General features: G+C 40.4%; 1 protein-coding gene and 1 long non-coding RNA gene across 3 annotated transcripts in view; both read left to right on the top strand.

Annotated features, from left to right (window-relative positions):
* The window catches only part of SNX24 (sorting nexin 24), a 164,634-nt gene that overhangs the window by 29,343 nt on the left and 118,870 nt on the right, over positions 1-16,421 (top strand). The window lies entirely within an intron of this gene.
* On the top strand, positions 1,952-6,725 carry LOC129533663 (uncharacterized). Its single transcript, XR_008679970.2, has 3 exons — positions 1,952-2,357; positions 4,772-5,029; positions 6,649-6,725. It is a non-coding gene; the product is annotated as an uncharacterized lncRNA (long non-coding RNA).

The raw sequence follows: 16,421 nt of genomic DNA on the forward strand, positions 1-16,421 counted from the left end.
GCTTCCTTGTTGTCTAACATATTGGCTAACCAAGGTGGGAGCATTAAATAGGTGGGATTGTTCAAGTAGGAACATTGATGTGTATCCCTTGAGTGCTGATCGATGTGCGGCATATTTTACTTGTTCTGGTACTGAGCTACACAGCGTTAGGGCCAGCTGTTATGAATCAGAAAGAAGCTAGGGTTATGTTTATTCTGCAACTTGACCTTTTTAGAAGGAGGTTCTTGAGCTTTTTGGGAGGAAGGAAGTAGCAGTGTAGTTGAAGAGTGAACTCTGGAGTTGAGGAAACCTGGACAGGCCCCTGGCCCTACCACGTGCTAACCATGTGTTGAATGGTAACCAGTTGCATAAGTGCTCTGAGTCTTGGCTTCCTTCAATGGAGATAATGGTAACTGCTTCATAACCAATAGGAATTGTTTTAGTCAAATGAAATAATAGGTGCCAAGCCCTTAACACATAATTGGTTCAGTAGTAGCTAGTGTTGATATTTGTTTCTAAAAGTTAAAATTGTTATTTTGAATTTCTATAAAGAGGTGCTTGAGTTAGGCTTATATGGGATACGATTTATGATCTGAATACAGTTCATACTATAAGCCTCTCTCCTGTTCTTATACCACTAAAGCAAACAAAAACAAAACTAATGCTTTCAAGTAAACATTTGATAGAAATTTCAATATGGCAAAGGGATTTTGGGTTTATAGAAGTGAATTAGAATTTGACCTAAGTTATTTTATCCATGAACTGTTTAGAATTATTTCTTATATGTGCCCAGTAGAGACACTGTATTAAAACTGATTAATGATACAATTTCAACAAATGGAAAATATGATGCCATAAAAAAAGATTACCCAGAATTCCACAGAACTCAGATATTAAGATTTCATGTTTATGGGGAAAATGTGTGTGTCTATGGATAGCCCATACAAATACGCACTTTTAAAGAAATCTTCCTTTAATATTTTACCATAATTTGCTTGGGGCTTATGCAGTCTAGGAGTGCAGCAGAACAGAAGTAAGCCAGACTTGGGTTCTCACCTTGACTTGCCTCCACATGCTTCAGTGTACTCCTTTGTACGGGGGAGTGGTATCATCAGACATTTTCAGGAGAAACATGTAATGGAGATAATAAATGAAAAGTTCCTAGCACAGTGCAAGGCACGTATCAAGTTGGTGCAGAAGTAAAGCCATTACTTTCAGTGGCAGAAACCACAATTACTTTTGTACCAACCTAATACTAACAAATAGTTGTTACCATCCTAGGTCTGAAAAGCAGGAGGAGAATGGTAGTCCTCTTTATGGCAAGCAAAACATGAGGAACACTTTTTTTTTTTTTTTTTTTTTTGAGACAGAGTCTTGCTCTTAGCGCCCAGGTTGCAGTGCAATGGTGCAGTCTTGGCTCACTGCAACCTCTGCTCTCAGGTTCAAGCGATTCTCCTGCCTCAGCCGCCCAAGTGGCCTTATTAGCCCTGCATGGTGGCGGGCGCCTATAATTCCAGCAACTGTAGCTACAGCTGGGATTACAGGCGTCCGCCATCACGTCTGGCTAATTTTTGTATTTTTAGTAGAGATGGGGTTTTGCCATGTTGGCCAGGCTGGTCTCAAACTCCTGACCTCAAGTGATCCGCCTGCCTTGGCCTCTCAAAGTGCTAGGATTACAGGCATGAGCCACAGCGCCTGGCCCCATTGCTTTTCTTCAAGTGATTTTCTTAGATGAATATGGGTAGGCAGTAGGTTTTTGAGCTGGCCACAGTACTGACATTTTGAAAGTGTATATATTTTACAATTTTTTAGATTTGGAAGGGTTTTTAAAAGCAGCCTCTGCCTAGAGATATATTTATTTTCATTGGCCATTAATGTCAGTGTATAAAAATGAAAAATATTAGTTTTTGAAGGCATCATATTTTGAACTGATTAATTGCTTAATTAATATATTGGTAATGCTGTAAGATAGTTCATTTTAAGGAATAGTTTCATTAAAAATAGCTGGAGATATTAAAAAGTGCCATTTAACCTCTTGTGATCTTACTCTCAACAAAGTTTCAACATTGAAGCAAAGCATTTATGTTTATGTTATAAAGTAGCATGATTAATATAACCCAGTAAGTGAAGTGTTTTGAGTGTCTGCTTTGTGCTTGCTACAGGCCATTGACAACTATCAACTATGATTCTATACCTCAAGGAGTTTTTAGTTTAGCTCTGCACAAAATCACACAATACTTGTCGATCAATAATGAATGCCCTATGGTAATAGCTTCTTTTGAATGGAGATTTTGAAAATGAGATCAATGAGGAGTGGAGTGCAGTACCCGGAAGACCTCCTGCAAGAGATGGTGCTTAAGCTGCATTTTGAAGACTAGGTAGGATTTAAATAAGTGTGTGGAAAGGACAGGGCTTTGTCAAGGAACGCACCCTCAGTAAAGTTAGAAAGATAAAATGAACATTATATCATGGAGAATAGAAAGGGAGCAGTGTCCTGTGTGCAGGAGGTCAGTGGTGGTTAGACAGTGGAAATATTTTGGATACATGGGGCAGAGCCACATTGAGGAGGTCCCTGAGGAGGACTACCTTTGTTCTTTGTCCTCCTGGAGGGTGGGCATCTGCCATTGTTGAAGCTGTCAAAGTTAACCCTTAGACTTTTGATGGGCACTGGGGAGAGGAGGGCGCATTATGGTAGGGAGAATGTATGAGTTGCTTTCAGGGGAGGGGTGGAGATGAGAGAATGCCCTGTCACTGACCTTACTCAAGCAGTGTCAGTGGGGCTGCCAAGGGTATTTCTCTGATCTGCATTAGGTGGGGACAGGGCCAGAAACTCTGAAACTCAATAACTGTGTGAAGAAAACAAGGCTGTACAGAAGTTTCTGAACAGCACAGTGATATGAAAATGAGGAAACCAGGCTGATTGAACTTACCTTGGTATGCAGAATGTTTCCAAAGAGGTTAATTGAAATCAGGTATGGGACTATGGCTGTGGTCCAGGATGAAGGTGTGGACTGGGACAGTGGCATGGGATGGACATGAGAGATTCTGAAAAGAATATCTGGGCTTTAGAAAACTAGTTGGTAGCTGAAATAAAAAGATAAGTAAAAAATAAAATTTAGTATCCTCTATCTCATCTCTGCCTCACTCTCTACTCAGCACCTCTGAACCAACCCACCCACTCCCCAGCTGCAGGAGGACCGGGGTGCCCATGCTCTGTGTCTCATGATCTTCTGCCTACAGGAAGCCTATCCCATCCCCTACCCGAAGTTGGTTAACTTGTGTTTTTTCTTTCCAAGCTAGTTCTAGTTTCACTTCCTTCTGGTAGCCAATGGTGAGAGTTTTGATTCTGCCTGAGTTTGCTCCTTTCTCCATTGGTGGAGTCTTCAAGCCAATAGGCCAATGAATGATGATTCCTCACTGGACTGCTCTCTTGGTGGTCCTGCTCCTATGGACAGGAGCCCTCAGGGCATGCTTTGAAAGATGGCCACTACACATGCCGGATGTCCACTCTGTTCAGATGATGCTTGAGACTCAACCTGAATCTGGCTTTTTCTGGACAGGCAAGGTGTTGAGGGAGCAAGGAGTTGAGGAATCCCCACAAGGGAATGATGGCTGACCTGGGAGGGTCCAGTACAGCTGCAGTGAGCCACATCTGCCTTGAGTGAAATTATTCCTAGATAATGAGAGAACCTCCTTTTTGGGACCCGGGGTGGGAAAATGGAGTGGGAAGGTTGATGCCACTTCCTTGTTTTGTTCACAGAAGTGGTAAGATTCTTTCCTCCCTTCCAAGTGTCTGGTTGGTGCTCAGCTCAATGGAGGCCTGTTGTGTGGTTCTGGAGACCCAGTGGCGGTTCTAGAGAGGGCAGAGAGGTCAGGAGAATGAGGTGGAGAAGGGGCCAGTGGGAAATGGAAGTCAGATTACAGCGGATTAAGAAAGCTGGGAGAGAGTGAGGACCCTGCCAGATGCTTTGACTATGAAAAGAGGGAGAGAAGTCATAAGAGCAAGAAGGAAAAGCAGGGTCAGGTCAAGGCTTTTTGTAAATCAGACCAAAGACAGTGAGTACTTCAAGGTCAAGGAATGGAGTCAATAGCATAAAAATCTGAGAGTTTTGAAGGGAGAAGAGTGGAAGTGGAGGTGGGAATGAAGCTTCCCAGGAGATGAACTGCTGTTCTTGGAGTTGTTTTCCCTGTCAGGGTTATAGATTTGTGCTGATGATTCAGCCATACAAAGTTTGGCATCAAGGGATGAATTTAGAGCAGTCCCATAGAAATATAATGCTCACCGTTTGTGGTGGCTTACGCCTGTAATCCCAAATGCTTTGGAAACCAAGGTGGGAGGATTACTTGAGGCCAGCAGTTTGAGACCAGCCTGGGCAACATAAGCAAGACCCCATCTCTACAAAATAAGAATAAAAAATTAGCCGAGTGTGGTGGTACACAGCTGTAATCCCAACTACTCAAGAGGCTGAGGAAGGAAGATCGTTTGAGCCGAGGAGGTCAAGGCTGCAATGAACTGTGATCCAGACAGAGCAAGACTGTGTCTCAAAAAAAAAAAAAAATTAAAAATTAAAAAAAAGAAATATAATGCAAGCCACAAATGTGAGCTACAAAGAGATTTAAAAATTTTTAGTGGCCCTATTAAAAAAGTGAAATGAATTGTAATAATATATTTGATTTAATGCAATAAATCCAAAATATTATCCTAACAGGTAATCTGTGTAAACATTATTAATGAGACAACTTGTTATTTTTGTAGTAATTTTTTTGAAACTTGGTGTTTTTATACTTACAGGGTATCTCCATTTGGACCAGCCATGTTTCAAATGCTTGATGGCAGCATGTGGCGAGTGCTATGCTATGTTGGACAAGGCAGATTTAGAGAATAGGAAGGGGTCCAACTTTCAGCAAAACATGTAGTGAGGCAAGAATAAAGGTATCCTGTTTCAGGAGCTGAAATTGCAAACTTTAGCCCCTGTCGAGAATACAGTCTCACTATTTTTTGTCTACACTGTCAACATGAGTTCTCTCCAGGCTCTTGGTTTCAGCTCAGGTGAGGAATATTGTTCTTGTGGTTGCCCTGTCCTTAAGTAAATGGAACTGTGGAATTAAGAGGCAGTATTGAAGGGGCCTGAATCAAACTCTTCAGACTCAGTTTCCCTCTCTACCACTTACAAGCTGTGAGACATTGAGTGAGTTACTTAACCTCTCTGTGCCTCAGTTTCCTTATCTCTGAGATGAGGATGTAATAACAAATTTAATCAATTTTTGTATGTATGTATGTATGTATGTATGTATTTAATAGAGACAGGGTCTCACTATGTTGCCCAGGCTGGTCTTGAACTCCTGGGCTCAAGTGATCGTCCTGCCTTGGCCTCCCAAAGTGCTGAGATTACAGGCATGAGCCACCAAGCTCAGCCAGTAATAACAAATTTTAATTAAATGACATTTTATAGCTATGTTATAGGGTCGTTGCAAAAACTGAATGTAGATGACTTAGAACAATACTTGACCCACAGTTAAGGCTTAACAAGTAAGTTAAATTTTAAAAGAAAATGTTTAGGGTACTTTGAGTCAGTGTTAATTACCATTGTAGATTTTTTCAAAAAAATGTTTAAGGACCAGGACTCGTTTATGGAATGTTGAAGTCTGCGTTTAAGCAGAAAACTGCTTCCTCCAACCTTCTGTTTACTTTGAAGAAATACCACACATAAAGTTTCACATTTACCAAATTAAAATATGTGAAGCAGCGATCAATATATTATCCTTAGGAGCTGCCTTAGAATGGGAGATATACTCTTTAAAATATTTCATAAATGGAATAGCCAACTTGAATCTAAGATACTGGTGTTTCGGAGACGTGTGCCAGTGACATAAGGCAGCTTTGTTCTAATTGCATCCCACATTTGAAAAACTTTTTCATTAAGAATATCCGAATGAAGAGGTGGTTAGAATGGGGCTGAGGGTGGAGGAGAGGAGGCCAAGGAAGCAGAAACCTTGTAAAAGCTACTGCCCACATGCCCTTTATCTGTTAGTCAATGCCCCATTTTTCAAATGAGCTTTTACAATAACCAGATAGCTGGATCACATCACTAAGTGAGGATGCATGAACCTGCCTGCCTGCTTATGTCCAGCTCAACCCTTCTGAGTGCAAAGTTGATTTTTGCCTATAAAAGTGGAAAATGGACCTGATAAAAATGTTTAGTCTGCAAGGCTTCATTTTATTTATCATATCAGAAAAGAACAATGTTTTGTGTTGTGGTCAAAATAGAAGCCGACCTTGCTTGTTCACAAAAGCTCAAATCCTAGAGATAAGGGGGGCAAAATAATAGAGTACAATAGAAGGAGTAGGGTGTAATTATTTGTAGCTTGTCAAGTGAAGCCCTTTCAAGCCCCAAGTGATTCAAATCTGGGAACTCTGCACAATTCTGTAAACTAACCACAACCAGCATCAGAGAAATCTCCCCTGGCCCGCAGACAGCACCGAAATTGCATCCGTTTGTCATGCACTGAGCATGCCAGCCTCACACAATATCATTTGGTTGCAAATGGGCCTGCCCCCAAAGCCCTGAAACACATTCTGTGGTATCTGACTCTTGGCCTGCGATTTGTCATGTCCCTGCTGCTATCAGTGTGCAGTAATTTTAATAGATTCTGATGGTTTCCTTGTAGAAACTCAGGATGCAGCTGGTTTGGACATGGGACACAGGAGAGACTCTTCTGGCCAAAGACAACAGGAGTGTGTGCAGAAAAATTGGAGAATCATTTAATTTCATTAAAAATTTGTTATAGGATATATGGAGTTATGTTTTATGATTTTTTTTTAAAAAAAGCATTTCACAGTTTAATATATGGAAATATGTTGTTCATTTTATCTTTAAAATAGTTGCCTTTTTAGAGATATATTACTAACAGTATACTTACTCAACTTTCAGAAGTGACAGCTGTATGAATGAAGTTAGTCTAATATAATGGTTTATTTGGTCCCTTACTGCTCAAAATGTCGTATGGATCAGCAGCATTGGTGAGAGTGTGTTAGAAATGCAGATTGTCAGGCCCTATCCCAGACCTACAAAATCGGACCAGGGGATTCATACGCACATTTAAGTTTGAGAAGCTCAGGATCTCAGGCTTAGAGCACAGGCTTTAGAGTCAGAGAGATCTGTGTTGATATTCTGTCTTTCTGACTTAGCGTGCTTGACTCTGGGCAGTTTGATCAATTCTGCTAAGCTTCAGATTCCTCATCTACTGAGTAGGGATTATAATTACATCATATGGTTATTGTGAGGATTGAATAAAATTATATATACATAAAATTATATAATTAGGTATACATATATTAAATAAATCTATGTATATATAAAATTATGATAAATATAAGTGTCTTTATCTATACTTCTATCTGTATACATAGAACCTGACATAGAAAAAACAGAGTAAATTAAAGATGTCATATAGTGTTGGTTCCATGGACTTTGCCTTAAAAGCATTAACATTTGTCTAATTGTGAAACAATTCACCTGCAGATAATTTCTGTGGTACAAGGATTATGAATTTTGTTTGTTGGATTTTTTTTTTTTTTTTTTTGAGACAAGGTCCCACTCTGTCACTCAGGCTGGACTGCAGCGATGTGACAAACTCCTGGGCTCAAGTGATCCTCTCACCTTGGCCTCTGGAGTAGCTAGGAATATAGGTGCTTGCCACCATGCCCAACTAATTTTTTAAGTTTTTTATAGAGACAGAGTCTGACTCTGTTGCCCAGGCTGGTCTCCAACTCCTTGCCTCAAGAGATTCTCCAACCCGAGCCTCCCAAAATGCTGGTATTATAGGCATGAGCCACCACACACACTGAATTTTGAATTTTATAGATGAACTTTAGCCAACTGTGGCTGAATTTAGCGTTAGGATGCCTCTACTCCTTCCCACATACCTTGTTAGCCTTTTTTCCTACAGCGTCTTTCTGTTGTGATTTAGAGTATATGGTAGAGCCATAGACAGTGCTGGCTACTTGGAGAGTTGTGTAAAATGTGCCACTCCCTAACTCTTGGAGATTGGACTTGGTCGCATCTCAGTGTCAGCCAGATTCTGGATAGAGAGCCCTCTAGGCCTTCCGGCCTTGGCACAGCACAGAGCTCCTGCCCTCATCTCTTTGTTCTGTGTTCTGGACCCACTGTGAATGCTTGGGGCTCTCTGTGTCTTGAAACATCCTGATTGTCACAGGTGGGGACACAGTCATTTTTTCCTAGTATGGACCTATGGGAAAAAATATAAAAATTAAGGGCCAGATATAAAATAATTTTTTTCCCTTGAAAAACACTGTTTTTTCCTCCTTTCCTTTTTTTAATCTTACAATTAATCTCTCAATCTCTGTCTGTAAATGTCAATTTTTCAGCTCACTGGCTTTTAAATTATGAATAATAACATAAAAATTTAGTTAATTAGGTCACCCAAAAGTATATGATTTATTTTCATATCAGACCAGTTAAGGACATGGGGGTGGGAGCATATATAGGGAAAAATGGGAGTAGGAGAGGAATTGGAGAAAGCTGGGCAGGGAGACAGAATGGCTTGAGTGGAGGAATGGGTGGAGCAGATCAAGGGAAAGAGCCACAGAGAAAGCAAAAGTAGAAACAGAGCAAGGTACTGCAGTGAGCCAGAGGATGAATCAGCGTGGCTAGGGAGATTTGTTCAGAATCATTTAACTAGCTATTGTCAGTGGTTTAGAAGGAGATAACTGTTCTTTAACACGGGTTTCTAATCTTGAAATTACACGCAGAATCTTATAGTATGTGTGTGCATGTTTCCACAGAGGCCTTCAGATTTTCAGATCTGTGACTCCAAGAAAGGTTGAGAATCACTCCACATCACTGCTCCTAATGGCACTTCTGCTAAAGCCAAAATTGTCCCCTATGAGTTATATTTCTGCATATTTAAGGGCTTTCTTCTTTGTTTATACAATTATTAATAGCATTTTTCTGTATTTATTAATATATGATTATAGTTAAATTTATTGAACAGAAATGAACAAATAGCATATCTTCCTAGATACTATTACCATTACATTCTTTTCTTTTCAAATTTTAAACTTCTTTCGTTGGTTGCTTTAGTGATGGTTAGCTTTTGCCATAACTCTATGAACTTCTATTAATGTCTGCATTACCTTAAGGTGTTAATGTTACTATCTTGGAGCCAGTAAGCTTCTAAAACTGTCAGAAATGTATTACTCAGGGTTGCCACATTATTTATTCTTTTTTTTTGTTTTTCGAGAGAGTATCTTGATCTGTCACCCAGGCTGGAGTGCAGTGGCACAAAATTATAGCTCACTGCAAGCTTGAACTCCTGGGCTCAAGAGATCCTCCCACCTTACCCTCTGGAATAGCTGGGACTGCAGGCACGCATGCGCCACCACACCTGGGTAATTTTTTAAAATTTTTGGTGGAGATGGGTTCTCAATCTGTTGCCCAGCTGGTATTGAACTCCTGGGCTCAAGCAATCCTCTCACCTTAGTCTCTCAAAGTGTTGGGATTACAGGCATGAGCCAGTACTCCTCGTCACATCATTGACTGTTACATTAGAACTTTGCTTGAGTGGATTGGTGACTATTTTCTGTGATAATTCCATTGGTTCTTCAGAAGAAACAGATTTAGCAAACACTATTTGATTTATTCAATTGAATATATAAATATCCAGTTTTACTCACAAAGTTAGAATTTGGAAGTCTCAGATATGAAACACATTTTCTAACTTTTCCTTTGGTTCCTGTAGGAATCAGTTAGTCTGATTTGAATTCTGGATTTTTTTTCCTCTACTTATTGCTGCCTTGAATAATTACCCTCAATTGTTTCTTTTTTTTTTTTTTTTTCAGATGGAGTCTCGCTGTCGCCTAGGCTAGAGTGCAGTGGTGCAATCTTGGCTCACTGCAACCTCCGCCTCCCTGGTTCAAGCGATTCTCTTGCCTCAGACTCCTGAATAGTTGGGTGGAATGCGCCGCCACCTCTGGCTAATTTTTGTATTTTTAGTAAAGATGGGGTTTCACCATGCTGGCCAGGCTGGAGGCTCTTGAACTCCTGGTCTCAAGTGATCCACCCACCTCGGCCTCACAAAGTGCTGGGATTACAGGTATGAGCCAGCACACCCAGCCTCTTTCTTTATCACATAAAAAAAATGTATTTCTCTCAATAAAATCTGTCCTCTATAATTACAGTTCCAACTGCAGTTGACTCACCTTAAACTTTAATAATAGAGAATAAGCAATAGAGACTGTAAGGTGTGTCAGGTAGGGATTAGGAGAAAGGTTCTGACAGACGAGCAGATGTGTGGGGTGAAATAATAGGTGTCGAGGAGTGGGGGTGCTCTGTGGTTGCCGAGAGTGGAGAGCGTCTCAGCTTCTCTCTGTTGAGAAGCCCCTGTTCTAGCAGAAGGTATGTAGTCTCTGAATGGAGAGCTCAAGATTTATGCACAGCTGGTCAGAAAAATGCCTCCATTGTGGAAAACAAAATGCATTTGTATGAACATTTCTGCTTAGGACCATTGTACCAAATTGGCACATGTATTCTTAGAGACCCGTTGGCCATTTCAGAAGCATGCTATTATGGAAAAGAACATGTTGAAATGAGAGTGGTATAAACAGTTTAGAAGTAAACAAGTCAAATCTTGTTATTTTAAAAGCAGAATCAGAGGGCTGGCCTTGAATGGGGTTAGGGAAGCTTCCTGCCTCTGTGAGCATGGAAGGAAGAAAGGAGGCTGGGTGTGTAGGTGGGGTGGGGGTGTGTCCAAAGCCAGTCCTCTGTGTTGGGGGCTTCCCATTTTTCTTGGATGTTGCTTCCTTCCTGCTTGCCTCCCTGCCTCTCCTCCCCAAGCTCATTCTCTGTGTTCCCTCTAGAGCAGACACCTGTTGCCCACAGCCTAGCCAATGAGGTAGGGTGAGGTGGGGGTAGGGGAGCACACTGTTCAATGCCCCAGGCCCCTCCTGTGTTCCACGGTCTTCCATCTCTGGGTTTGGAATCCCCGGCAGCCCCTCCTCACTTTTGTATCATCTTCTTTTGTACATGCTTTGAGAATGGTGGCTTCCTCCTTTCCCCCCTTCTAATGCCTTACTATCTGTGACAGTTTTTGGTGTACTGAAAGCACCCATTCTTATATCTCTAAGGAATTTGGGGTCATTTCTAAGGAATTTGGGGTGGAAAGGCCTACAGCCTATTCTCAGTCTGCCAGCTTAACTCTGGACCAAGCAGCTCCTCCTTTCCTTTGGGCCCTGACTTTCCCAGATGAGCAGCCAGTTAAGGTTAAAGAATCAGTGGATTTGGAATAAGGACAGAGGTTTGGAGGATTCTGGGCTTGGGAAAAATAAGAGCAAAGGTACTGAAATAAAACCAAGTATAGTGTGTGCTAGTGCAGTGGTCCCCAACCATGGACAGGTGGTCGGGGGACGGGGGATGAGATGAAACTGTTCCACCTCAGATCAGGCATTAGTTAGATTCTCATAAGGAGTGTGCACCCTAGATCCCTTGCATGCACAGTTCACAGTAGGGTTCATGCTCCTATGGGAATCTAATGCCCCCGCTGATCCGACCTGCTGTGTGGCTGGGTTCCTAACAGGCCACAGACCGTTCCCCCACGGCCCGGGGGTTGAGGACCCCTGTGCTAGAGGACAGGGACAGGGTTCAGAGCAAGTGGTTGTATTCCATAGTGCCAGGAGTTTAGTGGTAGGTGAGGGGGAGTGCAAGGAGATGGTACAGCTTCGTGATGACACTTCAGACATGATTTAAGGTGGAAGACTAAAGACGTACAATTGATTCTTGACAGTGGGAAAGCATTCATTTTTAGTAATTGCTTTGCAAATACCTATGGAATACTTTGTAGAAGAGAACGTGAATTTTAATAAAGTTGTCTATTTGATTACTGGTACATTTCTGTCATCTTAATTTGTGTTTTCTGTTTATCAAACTTAATTCCTGTCTCTCTCTCCTCTCTTCTGTTAGGTGGATAGTTCTTTATCTGTCTTTTCCGTGTATCTTGCCAGCCACTCTGGAAGCGATACATTTTAGAATATTTAATACAAAAATTGTAACTTTTATTATTTGTTGTATATGTTTCTAATAACGTTTAAAATTATTCGGGCCGGGCGCAGTGGCTCATGCCTGTAATCCCAGCACTTTGGGAGGCCTAGGTCAGGGAATCACGAGGTCAGGAGTTCGAGACCAGCCTGGCCAAGAGACCAGCCTGGCCAATATGGTGAAACCCCATCTCTACTGAAAATACAAAAATTAGCCAGGCGTGGTGGCAGGTGCCTGTAATCCCAGCTACTCAGGAGGCTGAGGCAGGAGAATCGCTTGAACCCGGGAGGTGGAGGTTGCAGCGAGCCAAGATCGTGCCATTGCACTCGAGCCTGGGCAACAGAGCGAGACTCTGACTCAAAAAAAAAAAAAATTATTCATTATTTTTATATTTCTCCTGAGTAAGGCAAGAACCTTAGCACACCTTAGTTACTGTTCTCCCTCATCCCACTTTTGTTTTTATAGGGGATGTCTAGAATTTTTGTTCAGCTTTTTTAATTTAAAAAAAGTTATTTTAACAAATAATTTATTCATATCCGTACTTACTGTTTTTTCCTGCATCCCATTGTTTCCCTCTGGGCTTACATTTTATTTGCTGAAGTATAGTTTATTAATTGAAACAAGGATCTCTGGGTGATAATCATTAATAAAATAAATAAAAATAAATAGATAAGTCAGTAAGTTAGACAGTTATCCTAATTGTACCTATACTCTGGGTGGAGAGTTTAGCTCCATTCACAAGTCTGAGTTGACAGTCATCTTTTATCAACACTTTGAATATATTACTTGATTATTTTTGGCATCTGTTGTTGCTGGTAAGAAGTCTGCTGTCAGCCTAATTGTCCTTTATCTGTGAGTAATCTGATTTTCTCTCTAATAGTTTAAAGACTTTTCTCTATCTTTACTGTTCTGCATTTTCAGCAGCAGTATGTTCAGGAGAGAGTCTATTTTTATTTAGCCTTTTCACCATTCTCTGTGCTTTTTAAATCTGAGGACTCGGGTCTTTATTGAATTCTGGGAAATTGTCAGCTCTTAGAACTACTTTTAGATGTATGTAGAGTCTTCTCAATCTAGCCTTCATGCCTTTTCATTACTCGATTTCATATTTTTTATGCCCTTATCTCTCTTGCTATGTTCTGGGTAATTTTATAAGATTCCTCTTCCACTTCACCAGTTTTCTCTTCAGCTTTGTCTAATTGGTTGTTTAACTGAACCAGAGTTCTTGATTTCAGTCACTGTATTTTTTCTTTGAGATGGAGTTTCGCTCTTGTTGCCCAGGCTGGAGTGCAATGGCGTGATCTTGGCTCACTGCAACCTCTGCCTCCCGGGTTCAAGTGATTCTCCTGCTTCAGCCTCTGGAGTATCTGGGATTACAAGCACCTGTTACCATGCCCAGTTAATTTTTATATTTTCAGTAAAGATGAGTTTTCACCATGTTGGTCAGGCTGGTCCGAATTCCTGACCTCAGGTGATCCACTGGCCTCAGCCTCCCAAAGTGCTGGGATTACAGGTGTGAGCCACCGCACTCAGCCTATATTTTATAAATATATAGGATTTTTATTTGGTTTCTTTTCATGTCTACCTATATATGTTTCATTTGACTTGCTTTTGATTTATCCTATTCTAATGGGTGTTTTTCCTTTCCTTATCCTTTTGAGCAGATTAAGTGTTCTTTACATTTTTCAGTTCTATTATTTGCATTTTTTTGATTATTATTTGTAGACTGCTCTTCTATGGTTTATAATTTTAATCTGCAGGCTTACTTGGAATGTGAGTCTACCTTCCCTCCACACTGTTTTGTTGCATCCTCCTGGTCCCTAGTTCAGGCCAGGTTCCTATCCGTTAGGGAGGGAGAGAGTATAGCATAGTTATTAAGAGTGAAGGCTCTGAAACCTGACAGCCTGAGTTCAAGTCTTGGCACTATTGGTTACTTGTGTGTTGTCTTGGGCATATTATTTAACATTTCTGTGCCTCAGTTCCTCACCTATCAAATGAGGATAATGATAGTATCTAAAACTGTTATTTTGATGATTTCAATAAGTTATTGCTCAGAAGAGTATCTGGATCATAGTAAGCACTTCATAAATTCTGACAAATATATTCAGAATATTGCAGATCCAGAATGACCCAACAGGATTTTTGCTCAATATCTGGTTGCTTGGCTCCATCAGCTACTTACTTTCTGCTGCCTCCAATATGCAGCTTTATTTAAGCCACAACTCTTAAGTGGCCATAAGAATCCCCATTTCAAGCAGTGGGTGATCCTGGCTCCCCTAACACTATTCCCTAGAAATGGACTTTTGATTCCCATTACACCACAGGAAATGAACTATCAGCCCCCTCTGCCTGCTTCTGGTCTTGGAATTCTGTAAGTTATAGATGTAATGGGATAACTTTGTGTTTTTTTGAGACAGAATCTCACTCTGTCGCCAAGAATGGAGTGCAGTGGCGCGATCTCAGCTCACTGCAGCCTCTGCCTCCCAGGTTCAAGCAATTCTCCTGCCTCAGCCTCCTGAGTAGCTAGGATTTACAGGCGTGCATCACCATGCCTGGCTAATTTTTGTATTTTTAGTAGAGATGGGGTTTTGCCATGTTGGCCCAGCTAGTCTCGAACTCCTGATCTCAATTGATCTGCCCGCCTTGGCCTCCCAAAGTTTTGGGATAACACGCATTGAGCTACCGTGCCTGGCCAGGACAACTTTTTAAATAACTTTATTTTGAAATAATTTTAAGTGTACCAGAAAGTTGCAGAACTAATACAAAGAATTCTCAACATTCCTCAATTTTTAACATCTTTCCACTTTTGCTTTATTATTTCCCCCTGCCCTTCTCTGTTTTTTATAGGTATCTATATCTATATCTATATACACTCATCTATCTGTATAGATGTATACAGGCTGAGTACTCCTCATTCGAAAATCTGAAATCTGAAGTGCTCCACAATTCAAAACTTTTTTGTGTACCAACATGAGGCTCAAAGGAAACGCTCATTGAAACATTTCAGATTTCAGATTTTCAGATTAGGGATACTCAACCAATACATATAATGCAGATATTCCAAAATGGAAAAAGACTAAAACCCTTTTTGTCTCAGGCATTTCGGACAAGGGATACTCAATCCGTGTATGTGTGTATATATATACACACACATATATATATGTGTATATATATATACACACACATATATATGTGTATATATATATATACACACACATATATATGTGTATATATATATGCACACACATATATATGTGTATATATGTGTATATATGTGTATATATGTATGTGTATATATATGTGTATATATGTATGTATATATGTATATATATGTATGTATATATGTATGTATATATATGTATATATGTATGTGTATATATGTATATGTATGTGTATATATGTATATATATGTATGTATGTATATATACATTATACCTCTTCTCCCTTCATTTTTTCATTATTCCTAAGGACAAAAAATCTCTTAACATAATCACGGTAAAACTGTCAAATCAGGAAGTTTAATATTGAAACAGTATTTTGTAGTCTGTATTACAAATTTGTCAGTTGTCCGAATAATGTCCTTTTTAGTATTTTTTTGTTTTTTGCTGGTACAAGATCCAAATAGTACATTATATTTACTTGCCATGTCTTTTTAGTCTCCTTCAATCTGGAACTGCCTCTCAGCCCTTCTTTGTCCTCTATGGCATTGTCATTTTTGTAAAGAGACAGGCCAGTTGAGACAGGCCATAGACTGTCCTTCAATTTGGCTTCATCTGATGGTTCCTTATAGTAGGTAGATTTAGGTGACGCATTTGGGGCTGGAAAACCTTCTTGGGGTATCACATTCAGAGGCACGTGGTATCTGTTTGCCCCCGACTAATAATGCTAATTTTGACCACTGGTTAGGTTTTGATGTTTTCTCTGTTGTCTATGATGGTTTTTTTTCCTTTTATAATTATTAACTAACACTTGGGAAGACATTTTGAGATTATATAAGGATTCTGTTCCTCATCAAATGTTTCTGTCCTGGTTCAGCAGACATTAATTGTTCTTTGCCTAAGTTTTTACTCTCTTGTTGGCAAAATGATGATTATCTACCTCCATCATTCCTTCTCTGTAAGGAAAAGATTTCCATTTAGAGGGGATTTTTTTTTTTTTTTTTTTTTTTTTTTTTTGACACGGAATCTCACTCTGTGGCCCAGGCTGGAATGCAGTGGTGCTATCTCAGCTCACTACAACCTCCGCCTCCCAGGTTCAAGCGATTCTTCCACCTTTGACTCCCGAGTAGCTGGAATTACAGGCGCCCGCCACCACACCCGTCTAATTTTTTGTATTTTTAGTAGAGACAGTGTTTCACCCTGTTGGCCAGGCTGGTCTCAAACTTCTGACCTC

The sequence above is a fragment of the Gorilla gorilla genome, chromosome 4, assembly GCF_029281585.2.
Source record: "Gorilla gorilla gorilla isolate KB3781 chromosome 4, NHGRI_mGorGor1-v2.1_pri, whole genome shotgun sequence".
NCBI classification, from domain to species: domain Eukaryota; kingdom Metazoa; phylum Chordata; class Mammalia; order Primates; family Hominidae; genus Gorilla; species Gorilla gorilla.